The following is a 15284-nucleotide window of genomic DNA, read 5'->3' as shown; positions in this document are numbered from 1 at the left end:
CATTCCAAGCCACAGATCTTTGCTCTGTCTTTGTCTAACATATTACTGCATCCCTAGATGCCAGATTTTTTTTCTCCCAGCAAAGGTATTTGTAAACAACACTCCATTCCTGCACTCATAAAAAATTAAATTACTCTGTCTATTCTTACAAGGAATGCTTCCAGGATCAGGCTTTCTGGTGGTTATTTGCTGAGGTTCTTCAGATGTTTCAGCTGCTTTTTTCAGGTAGGGGCATCAGAGAAATATGGGGATGGGGGACAGAGGGCGTGTTAGTCCATGAATCAATTTAAGGTAGGTTAAACCCCTTCTTTACACTGGGACAGATAGTGGGGGATACAGATGGACTGAGGGACACGGCTGATGCTCAAGGACCATGGGACCATGGTGCTTCTCTACTTACCACCCAGAGCTCCAGCTCTGCCAGCACCAATATGTATCCTTCACATTTTTAGCTTCTTTTCAGCTCCTACGCTGGCCAAACCTGCTTAGCAAAGCCCACATATTCTGCATTTGGCAGCCACGTGTGTAGCTCTTCCAAGTCCATGAGGACTGGAGGAGGGGAAGGATGTTCTCTGCATGATGTCTCTGCAGCAGCTGCCAGGACAGAGGATGCGGATGTGCTATTATACTTACAACTTAACATCCACGATCAATAGAGCAGCTGTTTGTCCTGAAAGTTCCGGGGCAGGGGCAAGAAAAATCAATTGATTCTGTCAAGAGTATTCCTGCTATGTGATGCAAGTCAGAGATCAATCAAATCCCAATCCAGCACCCACTAGCAGCCAGGGAGGATTTCAGTGGAGGGTTTGATGTCTGTTCTGGGCTGTTCCTGGAAGTTCTTCTCACTTGCAGCTCCAGTGGTGTGGTGCAGTTGGTGACTTGGTAGGAAAAAGCACTCTTGATCCCTGGGGTGTGAGAGAGCAGAGCACCCACCTGAACACTTGAGGACATAAACACTCTGAGAAGCAGTGAAAACAAATGCAACATAAATGCAAAAGGGACAAGTCTGTGCTATTATGTGTTTATGTGTGAGTGCATGTGAAAAGAGAAAGGAATGCTTCAATGTGGCTGGGGAGAGGACTTGCAGATCCTTACCATGAAGGTATAAACCCTGAACAGACAGGGAGACAAGAGAGAGACCCCAGGTACAGCAAGCAAGTGTGGGGTGAAAGGGAGAGGGAAACTGAGGAACAATCTCTGCCTGCGGTTGCTAGTGAAAGATGTCACGAGCTTATTTACGCCACATCCAAGGGTCATCTCAAGGGGTTTGTGGAGTTTCCCCTTCCCATGAGCCATGTTTGTGGTGGGAGAGCAGCCAGCAGTGTGGGCACTACGAGATGACCTGAGCAGATCGAAAAGCACAACAGAAATTTTGGGAGGGTTAGCTTTGTAATCCAAGCTCAAAACAGAAGGAGATCCCTTCATTCTCTCTCCAGTCCCTTCAAGAACGAAATTTCTTTTCCATACAAGGCAAGGTGCAATTTTTTTTCCCCCACTATCAGGAAAAATCTTTCACAGATTAAATATGTTTTAATGGCTCTCCAGGGAGGCCTCTTTGCCCAGCCAGCAGTGCATAAAATCACAGGAAACAGCCTGCCTGAGGTCTTCCTAGAAACTGGAGAAAAGATAAAGCTGTTGGGATGCAGGTGTAAATATCCTACTGGCTCTTTTTAGACTTGGACCTCATCCTAAGAAGTGGCTCATCCCTTCTGCCTGCAGCAGGAACATAGGATGCTCAGCATCAGACAGCATTGGCATTTGACCAGTTCTGGTCACTACACCATTTGCCCTGGGCACCTCCTCCCTCCCTTCCCTCCTTCCTTCCTTCCTTCCTTCCTTCCTTCCTTCCTTCCTTCCTTCCTTCCTTCCTTCCTTTCTCCCTCCCTCCCTCCCTCCCTTCCTCCCTCCCTCCCTTCCTTCCTTCCTCCCTCCCTCCCTCCCTCCCTCCCTTCCTCCCTTCCTTCCCAGTTCTTCCCAGCTGGAATATATATAAAATATAATATATTGATTATTATTAACTTATACAATTAATATTTCCTGCATCATTCATCAGCCCTGACCTGTCTCTCCAAAGATCAATCCTGCCAGCCGAAGTGCGGGAGCAAGGAAGTGCTCAAACTGTTGCTATTTTCTGGTTTGTTCCTGTAAGCCAAAGTGAGATTGTCACTCATGCCATCAGGACATATCCCCTCTGTGCCCTAAGAGTAGGCCAGGTCTGTGCCTGGTCCCAGAGCACTCAGCCCTGAATGGGAAGCAGGATTTTGACCTACATTTCACATTTAAAAAAAACATACATCTATGTGGAGAAGGTCACAGGGCCATGGCAGGGACATGGTGAGATGAAGGGGCCAAGCTGGGCAGACAGGTCACAGAATGATAGAATCATTTTTGTTGGAAGAGACCCTTAAGATCATCGAGTCCAACCATAATCTGGCTCTAGCACTAAGCTATGTCCCTAAGAGCCTCATCTAGACATCTTTTAAACATCTCCAGGGATGATGATGCCACCACTTCCCTGGGCAGCCTGTTCCAATGCCTGACAACCCTTTCCAGGAAAACATTTTTCCTAATATCCAATCTAAACCTCCCCTGGTGCAACTTGAGGCCATTTCCTCTTGTCCTATCACTTGCTGCTTGGGAGAAGAGACCAACCCCCTCTATGCTCCAACCTCCTTTCAGGGAGTTGCAGAGATCAGAAGGTCTCCCCTCAGCCTCCTATTCTGCAGCCTGAACCCCCCAGGTCCCTCAGCCACTCCCCATCACCCTTGTGCTCCAGACCCTTCAACAACCTCAGAGGTCATGGCTAAGTGCTGTCCAATTCCTCACAAGCTTTGTTCTACCTTTATACTTGTGTCACTTCCATTCTCCCCTCTCCTCTCATCCACCATTACTCACACCAGTGCACCCAGTCTCAGCGAACAGGAATCCAGCTCTTCCTGCACCAAGGTGGGATCCTAAAGCTGGGCTACTCCAGCAACCCCAAGGCTGCTCTGCACTGTCAAGTTCGATGTCACGTCAGCTGTCACCAGCCCTGTACAGAGCAACTAGATGGGAATCCCCAGCCTTGGCTTCCTTCCCGCAGCAGCATCTGCTGCGGCAGCAGCCACAGGGAGACTCTCACAGGAGTTGTCCCCCATGGTTCCCTTCCCAGGCTTTCTGGAGCAGCTCAGAGCAGCTCCACACCAATTTTTCTATGTTTAAGTAACTTTCCCAAGGCCACCTAGGAGACATTGCTTGGTCCAGGTGGCTGGTATCCTTGTATTGCAGGAATTTTTCCATTTTCCCGCATCTCTTCACTTCCCACAGGAACAGGATGCCTGGATGATGAGATGCTGCACGATATTCTTCGCTCACATGAGCAGTACTGGTCACATATAATCTCTAGGGAAATTTTATAAACACAGAGAGCAGGTTGAAGTTTCTGTTTGTTTGTTTATCTCAGTTAAATACCTGCAGTAACAAAGTGCAAAAGTTCTTGAAAACCAGTAGTAAATCAGTAGATTTAAACCATGTCAAGCAATCATATTTTTTCCCCTCAAAAACTCTTTTTAAGTTTCACATACTGGCACAGAGTGAGAAGAGGGAGGTTTGCTGAATTTTCCCAAGAGACTTCACTGACCCACAATCATCTCTGCATTGCACTGATGCAAGGTAGGAAAGATCTGCTTGCACCATCCATTTCTACACCTTTTTTTTATATTCTGCAGCAGAATGATTTCAGCAAACAGCAAAGTTCGTGGCCGTGTTTTACAAGGTCTGATGCTGCCAGCCAAGTAGTGACCAAACCAACCACTGCCCTCTGCTGAACACAGCCCGAAATCCCAACGGAGCTCCCAGGGATCCAGAAAATTATGGTTGAAATCTTGTTTTGCTGGGAGACTGGGAAAACTATCCTAGATTGTGAATCTCTCCATCAGGTCAGCTGCCAAAGTCCTGTATTTTGTGGCATCCCTGCTACACGGTTGCATCTCTACAGTACATTTAGGTATGCATGGCTACACAATACCTCTATTTGGTGCTAACCATCGAGCACGCTTTGTGTTTATATCTGGCTAGTTCACCAGCCACCTTGTTTAAGGAATTTGGCTAATGTTTAAGAAAGAGGGGCCTGTTTCTGATGAGAATTATCACAGGATCACAGCCAAACAGGCAAAGACATGGGAAATGTATTGCATTTGAAGGGAATCACCCATGGAAATTGATTTCTAAGGGACATCATGGAGTCTCCATCACAAGAAAACAAGCATGGGTGCCCTTCTCAGAGGCACACCAACATCCAGACATGGGCAGGAGGTGAAGTCTCTCTCCCCTGTTTGGGTGATGGTCAGACTAGGTAATTACACTCCTCCTTCAACCTCAGAATATTAACTGCTCTCTTGACTAACACAGTTTGGGATCAGTTTCCCTCACTGGGAGAACCTGAGGAGTCTTGAGGGTTACTTCATGTACACCTTGGTGTCCTGGACCCCACAGAAATCCCTCGTGGGGTCTCCTTGCCCTGAGCTCCAGCCCAATGCTGGCCACAGGCAGCGTAGCTTGTGCGTGGCCCAGGACAGCAAGGATTTCTTGTCTCCTCCAGAGCTTGTTGTACACCTGTCCCCAAATCTCTGAAGGCCAGTGTGGGGGTACTGGCAGGGCAGCCCCTGTTTCAGACCATCTGGTCCTGGAGCTTCACATACACAAGATGGTTGAAGATGGTCCCTGGTGCTGCTTTTAGCTGAAGATGAGGAAAACACTGTGTCGGAACTCATGGCAAAGCATCTTTAGGGCAGCACTGGTGGAGGGAATTGATGTTTGCCCTTGTCTCAGAGTAGCTACCCAAGGGTTGTGAGGGAGCTGGCAGAAGCGGTCACTAAGCCACTTTCAATCATTTATCAGCAGTCCTGGCTAAACGGGGAGGTGCCAGTTGACTGGAAGCTGGAAAACATGACACTCATCTACAAAAATGGCCAGAAAGATGATCCGGGTAATTACAGGCCTGTCAGCCTGATCTGGGTGCCAGGGAAGGTTATGGAGCAGATTATCCTGAGTGACATCATGTGGCACGTACAGGACAACCAGGTGATCAGGCCCAGTCAGCATGGGCTTATGAAAGGCAAGTCCTGCTTGACTAACGTGATCTTCTTCTAGGACAAGGCCATCCATTTACTGGATGAGGGAGAAAGGCTGTGGACGTTGTCTACTTAGTCTTCAGTAAAGCCTTTGACACTGTTTCCCACAGCATTCTCCTGAGGAAACTGGTTGCTCATGGCCTGGATGGGTGTTCTCTGCCGTGGATACAGAACTGGCTGGAGGGCTGGGCCCCAAGAGTTGTGGTGAATGGAGCCAAATCCAGCTGGCGGCCGGTCACCAGTGGTGTCCCCAGGGCTCGGCATTGGGGCCAGTTCTGTTTCGTCTCTTTATCGGTGATCTGGATGAGGGGATCGAGCGCACCCTCAGTAAGTTTGCAGATGACACCAAATTGGGCGGGAATGTTGATCTGCTGGAGGGTAGGAAGGCCATACAGGGGGATCTGGACTGGATGGATCAACAACCCCAGGCAGCGCTACAGGCTGGGGAAGAGTGGCTGGAAAGGGCCTGGGGGAAAAGGACCTGGGGGTGTTGGTGACAGCGGCTGAACATGAGCCAGTGTGTGCCCAGGTGGCCAAGAGGCCACCAGCATCCTGGCTGGTGTCAGGAATAGTGTGGCCAGCAGTGCCAGGGCAGTGACCGTCCCCCTGTGCTGGGCCTGGGGAGGCCAAACCTCGAATGCTGGGGTCAGTTTTGGGCCCCTCACACCAAGAAAGGCCTTGAGGTGCTGGAGCGAGTTGAGAGGAGGGAACGGAGCTGGGGAAGGGGCTGGAGCACAAGTGTGATGGGAGCGGCTGAGGGAGCTGGGGGTTCAGCTGGAGAACAGGAGCTGAGGGGAGACCTTCTGATCTCTGACCTGCCTGAGAGGAGCCTGGAGCATGGAGGGGGTTGGTCTCTGCTCCCAGGTAACAAGTGACAGGATGGGAGGAAATGGCCTCAAGTTGCACCAGGGGAGGTTTAGATTGGATATTAGAAAAAATTTCTTCCCAGAAAGGGTTGTCGGGCATTGGAACAGGCTGCCCAGGGCAGTGGTGGAGTCACCATCCCTGGAGGTGTTTAAAAGATGCATAGATGAGGTTCTTAGGGACACAGTTTAGAGGTAGACTTGGCAGTGACAGGTTAATGGTTGGACTCCATGATCTTAAAGGCATTTTCCAACCAAAACAATTCTCTGATTCTATGAGGGCAGTAGCAGAGACCTGCATGTCCTCCCCTGGGTCTCCTCAGCACCCTTGTCAGGGCCACAAACACCATCCTCCCTCTTTATTCTCCTCAGCCCTTGCCCGAGCTGTGAGCTCAGATCTCATTTCTGGCTCCACCTCTGGGCCGCACTGGGCGGCCACCTCAAGCCCGGCGGCCGCTGAAGAGGCTGAGAGGAGAGAAAAGAGGATAGAAGAATCACAGAATCACAAAATCACAGAATGTCAGGGGTTGGAAGGGACCTCGCAAGCTCACCCAGTCCGATCCCCCCGCCGGAGCAGGAACACCCAGATGAGGTTACACAGGAAGGTGTCCAGGCGGGTTGGAATGTCTGCAGAGAAGGAGACTCCACAACCTCCCTGGGCAGCCTGGGCCAGGCTCTGCCACCCTCACCGGGAACAAGTTTCTTCTCAAATTTAAGTGGAACCTCCTGTGTTCCAGTTTGCACCCATTGCCCCTTGTCCTATCACTGGTTGTCACTGAGAAGAGCCTGGCTCCATCCTCCTGACACTCACCCTTTACACATTTATAACCATTAATGAGGTCGCCCCTCAGTCTCCTCTTCTCCAGCTCCAGAGCCCCAGCTCCTCAGCCTTTCCTCACACGGGAGATGCTCCACTCCCTGCAGCATCTCCGTGGCTGCGCTGGACTCTCTCCAGCAGTTCCCTGTCCTAATAGAAGAGAGAGAGGAGAGAGGAGAAAGTGGAGAGAGAGAGGAGAGAGGAAACAGAAGGCAGAGAGGAAACAGAAGGGAGAGAGGGGATTTGCGCCGCCGCCCGCCATGGCCGCCCCGCGTGCCGCCGCCAGATGTCGCTGCGGGAAAGGCCGCCATGGCGCCCGGCCGGCCCGGGGCTGCGGTGGCAGCGGGAGCTCAGCGTCCCCTCAGCGACAGGACCCCCGGCGCTTCGGTGGCGGGGCTCTGACCTCGTCTCCTCGCAGGCAGAACCCGTACCCTCCATATGGCTGTAGAAAGAGACTCGGGTTCAGCAACGGAGGGAGCCCAAAGATTGCTCCAGGTATCCCCCTGCTTCCCTCAGTCTGCGAGGTGGGGAAAGGGGACATGCTCCTCTCTTTCGCCCACCCCAACATGTAACGTAGCCAAGGTTTGGCCCCATCTGCATAGCCGTTCCAGGCACTGAACTGCCCAAATGCTCCCAAAGCCAGCAGTGACCAGGCATGGGACAAGGTCACTGCTGGAAATTGTCTTTGGAAGGGCCTAGAGCATCTTTCTTAGGAGGAGAGACTGAGAGAGCTGGGGCTGTCCAGCCTGGAGAAGAGAAGCTGAGAGGGGATCTCATCGATGTTTATAAATATCTCCAGGGTGGGTGTCAAGAGGATGGACCAGACTCTGTTCAGTGGTGCCCAATGACAGGATGAGGGGCAATGGGCACAGACTGAAGCACAGGAGGTTCCATCTGAACATGAGGAGAAACTTCTTTCCTTTGAGGTGCCAGAGCCCTGGAACAGGCTGCCCAGAGAGGTTGTGGAGTCTCCTTCTCTGGAGACATTCAAACCCACCTGGACACATTCCTGTGTGATCTGCTCAGGTGAACCTGCTTTAGCAGGTGGGTTGGACTGGATGATCTCCAGAGGTCCCTTCTAACCCCAACCAGTCTGTGATTCTGTTATGATGCTGTGCAGGGGCAGCTTCTCTAGCTAAGCACGTGGAAGGGTTATCGGCCTGATACAGACCCTGCTCATCTTTGGGTGATGCTGGCATCTTTATAAGAAGGGTTCCCCTGTTCTTGCCCTGGCAAACAGTTGTATGAATCACTCTGGGATAACCTTTCTCACTCCAGGTCCCTCCTCTGTACTTGCTGTAGCCCTGGTTCAGTCTAAATGACCCCTGCCATCCTGTAGATACATGGAGGGAGTCACTGTCTGTGTCTTGACTTGTTTTCCAGGCTGTATTTAGTGTCCTAGAAACACCTGGCTAGAGCTGCTGTGATGGTCTGCAACTCGTCCACTCCAGGGACAACTGGTCCAAGCCCAGGCCTCCAAATGAACTGCAGGAAATGGCCTCAAGTTGCACCAGGGAAAGTTCAGATTGGACATTAGGAAACATTTCTTCACAGAAAGGGTTATGAAGCACTGGAACAGGCTGCCCAGGGCAGTGATAGAGTCACCATCCCTGAAGGTGTTTAAAAGATGTATAGATGAGGCTCTTAGGGACATGGTTTAGTGCTATAGTTACGTTATGGTTGGACTGGGTGATCTTAAGGGTCTCTTCCAACCAAACAATTCTATGATTCTATGCAGTTAGTATCTGGCCTGGGTGCACTGCTGGATCCAGGACTTTGAAATGCTCTGGGTCGGTCATATCACAGACAACACGTGTGGGAATGCTTCAGCTCCAGTACAAACCTGCACACTCACACACTGCTCTAGATTCTAACAGTTTCCTGTCTGAAGCTGTTTTATTTGTCACCTTCTCGGATTTCTAGTACTTCATAGGCAAAAAAAAAAGCTATGACTTATCCCTTCCATTCTCAAACACAAAGTGCTCCTGGTTAGGCAATGCCTGCATCAGGAATTTCCTTTGGGTTACCAAGTCACTACGGAAGGAAAAGGTCCTAATGGAAATAAGTCACCACACATCAGTCTTGTGAACCACTTCATTTGGAGTGCAGAGCTCCAGACCACACCAGCATGGTCACCTTATCCATTTTCCCAAGCATTAGCTGCGTGTCTGAAAAAGTGCCCAAAAAGAGTCTTGCTCAACCACCACCCTCCATGTGCATCACAAGCAGTTCACAATCAAGGAGAGACTTGAAATACTAAGGACTTTAAAATCATCCAAGGACAATGTGCCATTGCAAAAAGGCAAGAGACAGCCAGCTGAAGTCATGGGTACGCATCAAATGATGTCACCCACCCTCTGCATTACAGAGAAGGAAGGACCCAACCCAGTTCCTCTCTGACGTTAGGTCTGACTCTGGGATAAATTTTGGGTGCGTGGATGAGATGGGCACACAAAACATTTCTTTCTCCTTCTAAAAGCACAAGTGGAGTGCCCTCCGCCTCCCCAAGCTGATTTTTACTTGATCCAGCCCAGTGCTAACTGGGAAAGGGGAGAAAAAAGCCCCCAGAACAAATCAAACCCAAACCCAAGTTCTGCATCAAGGAAGAAAAGTTTCCTTCCTCCTGGCAGAAACCCTGACACATAGGGATAATTCAACACAGTCAAAATGGCATGTAACAAACTGAGAACAGCAATGGCCACCTCCTTTCAATGCCGTCCTGAGGATATCAACAAATCCCACACGCTTGTCACCTCTGCCTACAGGATGACACCTCTCCTGTGCAGTCCTTTCCTTAACTTCACCTCTTGCACACCAGAACAGATTTGGTGGCTTTCTTTGGAAAGGTTTCCTAAAATGTCTCTGAGGCTTAGAAATATTATTCTCCTTCCCAAGCTGAAGAAGCCCATGTCCAATTTATTCCCATTTGATTCTCCATTAATACTATCTTTTAACATAAATACCTCTTTTGCCCCAATATATTTAACATTAACACTTCTTTTGCCCCAAAATTTCTTTTGCTTTGCTTACGAAGAGCATCTTTCACCTTTGGTTGACTAAGGGATCCATCTGCTCTTCTCATGAAATACACTCCCCCTTTCTCTGATCATCCAAAATCTGAACATCCTGAAGGCTGCGTGCACCCCTCTGGGGACTGGCTTCTAACCCAAAATACTTAATTTCTCCTTGGTTTTATAATACCTAGAAACATTCATGGCTCAAAATGCAGCAAGGCAGCCAATATTTCTCTTATCCACCTGCTATCCCTGGTTGCACATACCTCTCTCCATGACACACAGCCCATGGCTGCAAGGCCATGAGACATCCATATGCTGGGAACATTTTTTGATGTTCCTTTCCTAATCTGTTTGAACCCTAACAATTTGACAGGTCAGGCAGACCTAACAGGTTTTGCTACCAGCTGGCAAAGCAGAACAGAATAGTTCATCCCCTTTAAGCAGGACCCAAAGGACGAGGAGGCCATCGCAGCCTCCAGCCCTGTGAAATGCACAATTCTGTGGGCGGCTCGGGGAGACAATCACCAGTAATCCTGGAGCCTTCCCTCTAATTCACACTCACGCGGACAGAGCATGTAACCTGCCTGTGACTCATCTCGTTCTCGGGCGAGCTGCCACAAAGGAAGAACATTCAAAATGGCCCACGATGACTCTCCGCTGCTTCGCTCCAAATAAAACAGGAGAAGGAACGGCAGCTGCAGAGCCTGTTTGAAAACACAGAGCCACGATGAGACGGTGACACAGCAGTTCGCACAAGCCCAAAACAGAGCAAGGCTCTGACATAAGCAGCATCTTCTACAACCCAGCCTACTGAGGTGGAAAGCTCACCTGGCTGGTGATTCAATCTGTTTCTGAGTGACAAGTCAATGCAGAAAAATGTGGTGATGCATCACAGGCAGAAAGAGTTTCACGCAGCAGCCACACAACTCCAGAAACTGCCTTCTTTCCCCTTTTCCCTTTTAGCAAAGCAGGGTTGTATCCCAGGGGCTGCTACTGTTTCAGAGGTAGGAGAGTCCCCAGCCTTGCAGATGAATTTTTGACTCCATAGAGGAAGCACAGTGAGTGGCTGCATCTGGCTAAACGCCTATATGGAGAAACGATATCAACTTGTCACTGTCACCCATCAGGACCCTGGTGCCGTTTATACCCTCTGCCCTAAAACATTAACCCTACCCTTATAGATCTTACAGTTTTATCAGTATACTACCACATTCTTGCTTAAATCACATTAAACCTCTGTGTTGACACCATGAGGATCGAAGCAACTTTATTTCTATGTAGCTTCATTCACTTTGACCTGGTTTAACGAGCACGCTTTAAATTCACCCCTTTGGATTGTGCAGTTTAACTTGCAAACATGTATCTGCAGAGAAGAGCTCCCCCATAATTGCTCCATAATATTTCTTTGTTACACATCACAGGCTTCTCTGCACTTCAGTTTAGTCTGGTTTTGGAAGTGGAAGCTCTGAAATCCCCAGCAGGAAGGATTAACCTGTCTAGTATTGATAGGGTGCTATCTACATCCTAGCTGGAGGTGATTTCAACATGAATGTTGACTGTGCCTACTCTCCCTTGCATTTGCTAACCTAGGATCTACCTAATCCTCTTCCCAGTCATGCCCATGTGGTGAGCTGAGCCTAACCCTTTAGATCTGAGTTAATACCAAAGACGTAGGATGGGAGGGCAGAAAGACATGCAGAGCAGAACAAATACGGAGGAACTGGCACAAGCTGGCAGGCACAGGATGAATGACGCAGGGGTGATAGGTAGACAGGGCGTCCACCTGAGGCTATGGGTTTGTTGACAAGTCTCAGACCATTGACGGTTGAAAAGAGGGGAGTACTAACAGCTCAGATAGCAATAGCGTAGGACATCCCAGCTCAGACTTCATTCGAAACTCTTAGCCCATCATTTCCCATCTTCTCCCAAGTAGCAAGTGACAGGATGAGAGGAAATGGCCTCAAGTTGTGCCAGGGGAGGTTCAGATTGGATACTAGAAACAATTTCTTCACAGAAAGGGTTGTCAGGCATTGGAACAGGCTGCCCAGGGAAGTGGTGGAGTCAACATCCCTGGAGGTGTTTAAAAATCGCACAGACAAGGTTCTTAGGGACATGGTTTAGTGCCAGCATTAGGTTAACGACTGGACTCGATGATCTTGAGGGTCTCTTCCAACCAAAATGATGGTATGGTTCTACAATTCCAAGATTCTATTTCTACACACAGATATAGGGTGGGAGGGAGCCCTCCTTCACTCCCAGAGGAAGCAGCATTCAAGTCAACCTCATCAGCAGAGGATGACCCCAGCCAAAGACAAGGAAGAGGAAAAGGCATGAGCGGCTTTTGTGAAGAAGCACAGCTACATCCCAAATAATCTTTCTTGCTGACAGTACAGGAGCCAGAAAGCTTGGCTCTGTTGCATATAGATCACAATCAAAACAAGAACACAATGGGTGTCTTCAGGAGAGCTATCAAGCATGTGAAGGGAAGCTCCAGTAAGATGAAAGGAGCTACTGTATTTTTTTAAGCAGAAATTATGCCTCTGCTTGTACTCATAGATCAGATTTCCCATGGATTTGGAACTTTGCATTCTCAGGAACATCCAAGCTCATCCGTATCTCCATAAAACCCTAGTCTTCAATAAAACAAGCAAGTACTCCATCATTTGAAGGAAGTCTTTGTGCACTCAAGACACAAAGTAAATTAAAGAGAGGAGATTCATGCTAGACATGAGGAAGAAATGTTTCACAATGAGGGTGGTAAAACACTAGCCCAGGTTGCCCAGAGAAGTGGTGGATGCCCCATCCCTGGAGACATCCCAGGCCAGGCTGGACGGGGCTCTGAGCAACCTGAGCTGGTGAAGATGTCCCTGCTCATGGCAGGGGGGGCATTGGATGAGCTTTGAAGGACCCTTCCAACCCAAACTATTTGATGATTCTGTGATTGTCCTCAATCCCCTTGGCTGGGGCAATTTGCTTGGAGAGTTCACCCGCTGCAGTAGAGGCAGCCACTGTGTTTCAGCTGACATTCTGGTCCTGGGAGAAGGTTCAAGTCTACCCAAGGTTATAAACAATAAGTGAAATTAGCACTGGCTTCATCTCAGTTCACGTCAAATTCCCTGTGTCTACACAGACGCGCCTTGAAGCAATTGAACTCCAGCTGTCCCTTGGCACTGGATCAAGCACCATGAATTTGCATTTGAGTTTTAGCTCATACTGCACATAAAATCTATCCAGAGAACAAGCATATATGAGCATTTGTGATCAGCTTCCCTCTCTTCTTCCTGTTTCCACAGCAAATTGCCTAGGAGTGTTTCCGACAGCCTTTGGAAGCACAAATGGTCAAAATATGTAGGTACAGAATTTATAGACTACTAAAGCTATAGGAATAAAAATAAGAGCCTGCAGCTTTGCTGCAAAGCTCAGATCCAGTCTACATTAAATCATGCTGCTCACGAGCCCCTCTACTCACAGCACAAGACCTTATCAGCGCATAGAGATTGTATTCACATGTGACACATGGTCACTATAGGTGAAGAGTTACAATATTTGCAAATTGTCCCCTTCACCCTCACCATTCTCAGCATTTTGAGGCACAGAGGTCACTGGGGCTGCGTTCCTGGATCTAACCTCAGCCACTGAGTCCCATTGCCTTCCCCACTGTGAGAAACAGGTGGATGGAAAAATCAGTGGTACTCTGAAGAACCTGGGAGTTGGGCTCATTGAGACCAGGTGCAGGGCATGAGCTGATGATGCAGTTTGTTCATACAAACTTTTCTCCTGGAATTGTCCCATGTTGCACCATGATGCTGAGGAGAGCCTGATGACCCATCTGACCTGCTACATCAGATCTCCCACACTGAAGTTTGCAAAGACCTTGAGTTTTGTGCAGATCAACACAAGCCATTTTAAGGTATTTTTTGGTGCTTGAGAATGAGTTGGGCTCTGCGAGGAGCATGTTCATTGTATTAGCAGGTGCAAACCCCTCTCAAAGTTGCACAGCCTGACCCAGCAGGAGGTCCATAGAAACAACTAGGACTAGTCTTGCTCTGTGCTGCAAAGTATGGAGGGCTGCTGAAGGTCACTAGATCACTAGGGTTTGCTCTGTCAACTCTGCCTTCATTAAAGGAAAAAGAGTTGTCTAAGTGCCTGTTTCCAGTGCTAAAGACCATGAATTAAATAATGGCCGTTGTCACTGTGGCTGTGAAAGAACATCCCTTCTCAGGGGAAATGGGGAATGAGAACCCATCCAGCAGGTCATCCATCCTTATATTCATTACTTGACTATGATGAGACCTTTTATGTTCCACAGGCCATGAACCATCCTGTTATCATGAGCGATAAAGCACCACAAACACTGGCCTGATGGTGTTTCTGGCATTGGATGAATTGGAGAGGACAGATCATGCAAAGAAATTAATTAATGGTTAACTTTCAGGAGGGTTTTGTGTAAATAGCAATGTCGATAACTTTTTATTCTTGCAAAACATAGCTATGGGTAGATCATGGCCAAATATCTTCCACAGTGCCCTAAAACTGGCAGCAATACTTTGTTGGGATGCGAAGATGTAAGAAAACACAGAGAGCCATAACACACCCAGAGATAGACATGTGCCATGTGCCTCCCCGTATCTCCAGGACTTTGCTTTGTTCTTCTATGCAACACATGGTGCTTCATCCCACGAAGCTCTGCAGAAGGACAGACTTGGTATCACCAGGGATGTGTTACAAAACTTCTAAAAGGGGCAGGGGTCCTTGCGATCCGGCTAGAGGAATTCAGACACGGGCCAAAAGTGGAAGGTTGTTTACATGGAGAACAAGTTCTGCTGACCTCTTTTGGGGATAATACCCACTGTGCAAATTTGAGTAGCCCAAAAAAGCAAGACAAACTGAACAATGGCTGGAGGAGGTGGCAGAAATCTGGCTCAGAGGGGAGCACAGGCTGACCTGTAGCAGATGTCTGCTTAGTCACCAGCCAGACAAAATCCTCTTTTGTCTTTCCCCTTACGAAACAGCAGTCAGATCCACTTCAAGCTCTTGTGATGCTTGTGAAATACTGTGGGGTCTTGGCAAAAGACACAGTGAGATGCCTGGGATTTGCTTACCTGGTCCACACATCTGGTAGTTGAACTGCATTTCTCAGGTCAAAAGGAGAGGCTAGAGTTGTGTTGTGGGTTTTTTAAGTGTACGAGGCCTGGAATCCCCAGATCCCTTTATCATTGCTTTAGCCCTTTGGAAAAATCCTCCTCTGTCCTGATTCCCATTTCTATCTGAAAGTCTTGACTCTTGGATCCAGGTGCCGTGAATCAGGTACTGTCAAGGAATAACAATCTGTCCTGTTAAAAACAACGTGTCCCTTATTTTCAAACAAGACTTATTGCTGTTGATACTTTTGACAATAATTATATTACTGCCTGCTGGTCCCATCCCCTTTAACATGTCCCCTTTCCCACTGTCCTTCTGGACACACAGACATTTG

Source organism: Caloenas nicobarica, chromosome 2, assembly GCF_036013445.1.
Source record: "Caloenas nicobarica isolate bCalNic1 chromosome 2, bCalNic1.hap1, whole genome shotgun sequence".
Lineage (NCBI taxonomy): Eukaryota > Metazoa > Chordata > Aves > Columbiformes > Columbidae > Caloenas > Caloenas nicobarica.
Note: the sequence above shows the minus strand (reverse complement) of the source record.